At 39.3% G+C, this 7,021-nt stretch overlaps 1 protein-coding gene across 1 annotated transcript in view; it reads right to left on the bottom strand.

The window, feature by feature from the left end:
* Positions 1-2,092: 2,092 nt before the first annotated feature.
* Positions 2,093-7,021, bottom strand: part of HIF1A (hypoxia inducible factor 1 subunit alpha) — a 266,600-nt gene continuing 261,671 nt past the window's right edge. Inside the window, exon 14 of the mRNA XM_061376167.1 lies at positions 2,093-2,106. The gene's annotated coding sequence lies outside the window, so the exon portion shown is untranslated. The remainder of the gene's footprint in view (positions 2,107-7,021) is intronic.

The following is a 7,021-nucleotide window of genomic DNA, read 5'->3' as shown; positions in this document are numbered from 1 at the left end:
AACACTTGCCCCCCTGCTCCATTAGTTATTTCACAGAGCTGCAGACTGTGCTATGGGCAGTGGGAAACCTCTTGTCTGCAATACAATTTTGCATAGCACCCCAGGCACTGGAGATGGACAAATACGAAAGAGCTAAAGTGAGATCACCAGATAGAGGAGAAATACATGAATAATTCACTGAAGGATGTAAAGCTCCGTTATCCATCACAGTAAGCTTGGAGAGTATTTTCCCTCTGCACATTCACCCTATTTGAATGAACACGTGGCACATTCTCCAGATAGCATGGATTCACACACTGAGTTATCTGATAAAATTGGCTAAAGATTTTCACATAGAAGAGATTTCTGTCAGAAAAATGCTCCTATAGAAGGCTGAGGAGTGTTGCACAGGAGCGTGTTGATGACATTGAAGCTTTGATGGATAGCAGGCAACTTTCTCAAGAGTTCCAGCTACCCAGACGCTCTGTGCAGACACGGCCAGTGCAGGCAGCCCACCCACCAAGCAAACTGCTGGGGTGCAAGGCAGCCAAATATCTCAGAGTTTCTGAAGCCATTTGTTTCTGGAGGATGCAAGAAGTTTTGAGAAATGAGCTGGATTTTTGTGTTTTGTTGACTTGATTATTTTTTTTGTTTGTTTGTTTTTTCCTACCAAACACAAAGTCTGGCCATATGAGATTTTCCAAAGTCTCTTAAAATATTTGGTCACTTAATTCCCACAGCAATTTTCAGGAAGTTTCAGGGGCTCAGCTGATCCATGCAAATATTCACAGGCAAACCCATACAGAGCAAGAATCTACAGCCAGCAAAGCAGCAAGTAGAGAGCAGCTTATCTCCAGTTAGGTGTTAGCCTCCTTCAAACAAAATATTCCTTAGAGGAATAAGAACACAGATTTCACTGTTTGGATTCCCAGGGCAAAAAAAGTTTAAATAGAATCATAGAATCAACTAGGCTGGAAAAAACCCTTAAGATCATTAAGTCCAACTGTTACCCCAATCTTCACACTTAGAAAAAAAAAACAAATTCTATTTGATTTCATACCTTGCACCTCTGTCCTTTTTCTTTGGAAACTAAATGTTAAACAGAACCTAAAAATGTCTCTATGTGTTAGCTTATGAAGTTTTTTGCCCCTATAAAGCCTGAATTCATACATGCTTATTTCTTAACTCATAACCTATTATCCCTGTTTTCAAGATCTTTCTGAAAAAGCAGTCTGTTTGAGAACAACAGCTACTGAGTTTTCTGAACTCCCAGTGGTAAAGACAAGACTTACTAATTTTAGAAGTGCTACGAGAACTAATGAAGCTCCTGTTTTTCTAGAGAATTCACATTTCGTGGTCTCTGCATTTCACTTTTATATCCCAAGTCCTTCATAATTTGGCTGGGTAAAACAAACTACAAAGTACTTCAGTAGAAGTTGTACTTGGTAGCTACAGCAGGTTCTCCATAGCCAATAGATATAGGAAAACGAAAAATTTAGTTGTCCAGACTCCTTTCTGACCAGTGAAGAAATAGAAACCTCTGAGGTCCAATACATCTAACTGATTTTGCATAGATGTCATGGCATGAAATAAATAATTTCTTAAAAACATCGATTACTCTCCATCAACTTCGAAGGGAGTCCCAACAACAAGTAAGATCAGCTGCTTGCAGTGTGAATGTCTATTAGCTGATGTTCACAGTATCACAGTATCACAGTATGTTAGAGATTGGAAGGGACCTCAAAAGATCATCTAGTCCAATCCCCCTGCCGGAGCACGAACACCTAGATAAAGTTACACAGGAACGTGTCCAGGCGGATTTTGAATGTCTCCAGAGAAGGAGACTCCACAACCTCCCTGGGCAGCCTGTTCCAGTGTTCCGTCACCCTCACTGAGAAGTTGTTTCTTCTCAAGTTTAAGTGGAACCTCTTGTGTTCCAGTTTGTACCCATTGCCCCTTGTCCTATCATTGTTTGCCACTGAGAAGAGCCTGGCTCCATCCTCGTGACACTCCCCCTTTATATATTTATATACACTAATAAGGTCACCCCTCAGTCTCCTCTTCTCCAAACTATAGAGACCCAGCTCCCTCAGTCTTTCCTCATAAGGGAGATGCTCCACTCCATTAATCATCTTAGTTGCCCTGCGCTGGACTCTCTCCAGCAGGTCCCTGTCCTTCTTGAACTGAGGGGCCCAGAACTGGACACAATATTCCAGATGCGGTCTCACCAGGGCAGAGTAGAGGGGAAGGAGGACCTCTCTCGACCTACTAACCACCCCCCTTCTAATACACCCCAGGATGCCATTGACCTTCTTGGCCACAAGGGCACAGTGTCGGCTCATGGTCATCCTGTCGTCCACTAGGACCCCCAGGTCCCTCTCCCCTACACTGCTCTCTAAGAGGTCATTCCCCAACCTATACTGGAACCTGGGGTTGTTCCTGCCCAGATGCAGGACTCTACACTTTCCCTTGTTATATTTCATCAAGTTATTCCCTGCCCAACTCTCCAGCCTGTCCAGGTCTCACTGAATGGCAGCACAGCCATCCATGTTGATGAATCCCAGCTCAAAATGTAATCCCAACCCCAGGCATTTCTCTAAAGTACTGGAGGTAAAAACTACTAATAAAGATGGGAGAGCATTCGTTAACTTGCAGCCTGCAGATAAAGGAAGCTTCCAGTCAACTGTAGATGTAATTTCTAGTAACAAAGGAGGAAACGCAATCGCTCTGTTGGCAGCTTATTTCTTTGTGAAGCTCAGGAGATGTGATTTTACAGACAAGTCACAGAGCAAGGTAAACTTTCACTCAGCTTCAACACCGTTGATGTTTTATTCTGTCAAGAGACACAGCTCTTTACTTCTACTTCCCAAGGAACTCTGATTTCTTCCAAGCCCTCCAGGGTAGCAAAATTATTGTATACATCAAAGAAAATGCCACACAAGTGAGATACTGCCTATGGCATGTGTAAGTGACACAGTAAAACTCATCAAGGAGCAGCTGTTATTAACCTTCTGGCAAATTGATCAAGGATGCAAGAGAGAATTGAGGGATGATATTGTCATACAGCTGAATGCATAGTGTGGCCTAAGCCAGCAGTGCTCAGGCTGAATGCTCAAGGATGCACAAACCCTGAAACCACTGTTTCACGCTGCTTGCATGGACAGCCATCATTATCAAAGTCCCTCTTTTTTGCAGAAGGGCTTCCTGACAATCCCAGGCATCCTACCCAAGCATCAGCCTTCTGACCCATCTCATTCCATGCTATACCTCAACCTTTACACGCTTGCAGTGGAGCCCCACAGCCCTCTGAGAAGTGGACCAAGCAAAGGATGTTCAGTGGGAGTAGGTGGAAAGAAGGTCTCCATCAGTCCCATGAAACAGGAGAGAACAACATATGGCTGAAGGTATAATCAGAAAAATCTCTTACATATCCAGCTCCAAGGCAGTGAAACCTAAGTTTTCTATTCCACATATAACTCCAGGCAATTAAAACCATCAATGCAGTAGTTAATTTCAGTTTTTTATTATATTGATTTCATTTCTTAACATTACATTTTCAATGCAAAATATGACAGCTCAAAAACTGAAAGAATCTCCCCAGCAATGGTCTTATTGAGAGAAAGTGATGTGCTTAAAACATTATTGATTTAACCTCTGAGGGAGCTATACATCAAAGAAAGATGACACTCCCAACTCGCTGCCAAATTGAAATGAAACTCAGCAAGCCACATAATGATAGAAGGACTAGGGCAATAAACTCCAGAGAAGCTCCTTATCTTCTAACAGAGTCAAAGTCTCCATAAGACACATCCCTAGAGAAAAAGAAAACCCCTAAGGGTGCTGACCTCTTAAACAAATAAACATTTAAACCTGAAGACTTGTACATTTGTTTGTGTAATTTTCATCATTGCCAAAGATAAAGCACATACAAGGGGATATCAAGAGAAGTTACTTAAAGTCAATACTGAAATACAGTTCATGTTCAACAAAAAACCTAAAAGGTTTCTGCTTGAATGCAGTTTAAATAAATAAAAGGTTTCTGCCTGAATGCTATTTAAAGCCATCAGGAGGAAGACATTCACTGCCTGTTGTAGCTTAATAACTGCAGGCAAGTATATCCAGCTCTAAAGACCTTGGGTACCATGTTTCCAGCAAGATACAGGCATATCAATTTCTCCAAAGCATTCACTTCTACACAAACAATTTCAAAAAGAGATGATTAGAAGAAAAAACTCACCTTGAATTGATATTTACTATACCCACTAGATAGTCACTGAACAGATGGTGAGTATTCAAATCAGTAACACCATTATCAGCAAGAGAACTATGGAAGCAAATATCAGTAGCACTGATAATTCCAGGAACATACATAGTCAATTATTAAAATAACATATTAACCATACAGACTCACAAATGTTCCCAACAATTTACGTGTTTCAATCCTTTGTCTGGGTGTTTTGTGGTTTGTTTGTTTTTTTTTAAATCAAAGTTACTAGTGGTTCTTGGGATGTGCATTCTAATCCCTATAAATAAATCATGAATGATTGGCTCAATGTATTTTTCCATGGCAACTCCTGCGTCACACACAGCGTTACATTTTTGAAAGAGAGCCGTGCTCTTTGAAAGTGAGGCAAAGATTCATGCTTAGGGTGGGCCTCAGATCATTTTACAGTTTCTCTTTGAGTAAAACATATATTAACAATGAAGCAGAACAGTTTTCAACTAATTGTAAATATTTTAGGCACCAAAGCCTATGTAGTGCCCTCCACCAGTGCAGAGAGCTGCATGGCAAATACCCAAACAAAATGCAAGGCTTCTTGACTCTTCAAGAACAGATCCTCTGCAATTTCCTCAAATATGCAGCATCAACGCTGGCAAAATCCTGTTCTATTCCTGTCTCACATTTGAGTCCTAAGAAACCTGCCTCCTTAAGTTGCCAGCAAGGAGGGAGAAGAAATTACTTTCCTGAGATTTATGATCTGTTCTAAAAGCTGGCTTCTCTCCATAGTAGTTTGGGCTAAGAAAAATGTAAGGAGCTCTTTGCAACACAGAATTTGGCCCTGATAAGATAAAACAAACTAAATATGAGTTGTAGGATATATTTTCCTCCTTCCTACCCCCCAAATAAAGGACAGTTATACATTACATAAAGTCATACCTCTGCATTAGGATGGAAAGTTCCCGAAGTGCAATTTCCAGCTGTTTCCTGAAAGAAGCACATGAAATATTTGGTAATTTACAGAACCAACATAAATGCTCCATTTATGAAGTAAGCTCTGTACATGAGTTTAGAAATTTTGGGATCTGAAACCCAGAGCCTTCCACTGTTAACTAAAAGGAATCAATTTTAAAGACTCAGGGTTTTTTAAAACTTTCAAAAGCTTCCCCAAAATCCCATTTATATCATAAACCAAATTCTATAGCTTTATAGAACTTTTATTAGTCTATTTTATAGACAATAATAATTTTATCTATCAATATTTAAAAAAAATCTATTTTATTGTCTATTTTATAGACAGTAGAACAATTTTCTATGGTTCTATAGACAGTGCAATTTGGATGCATCTCCTGAGAATTCAAAAAGCAAACAGTTCTACCTTCAAAACTACAAGCCACTATATTCCAGTTCCAGGGCAGGATGAAGCCTTCAAAAGGAACCATTCTCATCATACTATCTGACCAACAGTTCAACTCATCACAGACATCCTTCCAGTTTTTAATCTTCAGCCAGAAGCTTAAAGCACCCAAGTTTTCAACCTGACTCTAAACTAAACCATGGTTTGGCCTTAATTTCAACTTAGCCAGAATCAGATACTAGTATCTTAGAGCATCACTAAAAGCTTACATTAAATAAAATACAGAAAAACCTATTCTGAATATTAATTGGCAAGACTCTCTCAACCAAGAAGCTCAAGCTTTTTCTATTTCATGGTCTTCCTACCATTTACATCTGAACAAAGGTTTTAACATCAGTTATTTACTCCGCATTTTCTCAGCAGTGTATATTTATGACATCCATTGCTTACCTTATACCACTTAATTTCCATTTATTCAGCAGCATTCACGTTTACATTCAGTAACATGCATGAGTCTACACATACATTTGTTAAACAGCCATTTGTGGAGTAAAATTTACAATGATGTGCAAACAGGTCCTTATTTCAAGTTCATGGTGAGCATCAGGAGAGCAAAGTGAATTATTCATGCTGGGTAAAATTTCTGCTTAAACTTTTTCTTGGGAGGAAACGGGGTTTTTACTCATATAAACAACTTTTGATGTCTATTTTCCAGAAAACACGCTGAGCTGTTTCTGAATATTTTAGTGAAAACTTCATTTTAAAATTTACCATTTGTTCAATAAAGAAATCTGCACTTTCCAGACACATCTCTTTTCATCAACCTTTTCCAAAGGGGAAAAGTAAAAATAAATGTACACCTCCAAAAAATTGCACGGGACAGCACTTTCCTTGGTATTATCAGTAAAAAGGAAAAGAAAAAGGAAAAAAAAAAAAAAAAAGGAATGGATTCCATTTGTCAGGAGAGACTTTTTCATTATCAGAACCTACCTGATTTCAAGAAGAACTGAAATGCTGGAATCTCTCAACCATTAAGTCTAAACTAAACCCAATTAACCACAGGGTTCTAGAGATGGGTAAACATGAGATCTTACATGGGTTATGTTAAGTCTCTTAATAATTACAAATGATTGTTAACAGAACAAAGCTATCTGAATAACAACAATCTGGCTCATGCTAATTTTTACAGCTGTCCTGCTAAGGTACCTTACTGTTCCAGAGCTTCCAGCCATAAGGCCGAATGGGAATGGCTTGTTCTCCATCACGCCAGTAAATCAAAATCACTTTAATTATTCTCCAGCAGGATTCCAAAGACTTCAAGTCAGCATGGCCTGAGCCATATGGTTCTTTCTGTTTGGGCAATGCTGCTAATTAGCAAAGATGGGGAAATTCTATTTCAAAGTGATAAAACACAGACCACAGCATATGTTTACCTGAGAAGAAGTAGTGATTTTCATTGCAATGAG

This window comes from Neopsephotus bourkii, unplaced genomic scaffold, assembly GCF_033783945.1.
Source record: "Neopsephotus bourkii isolate Nb327-2 ecotype Australia unplaced genomic scaffold, CSIRO-AGI_Nbou_v1 NB_1707, whole genome shotgun sequence".
NCBI classification, from domain to species: domain Eukaryota; kingdom Metazoa; phylum Chordata; class Aves; order Psittaciformes; family Psittacidae; genus Neopsephotus; species Neopsephotus bourkii.
The sequence above is the reverse complement of the archived record's forward strand: the minus strand, read 5'-3'. Positions and strand labels throughout refer to the sequence as shown.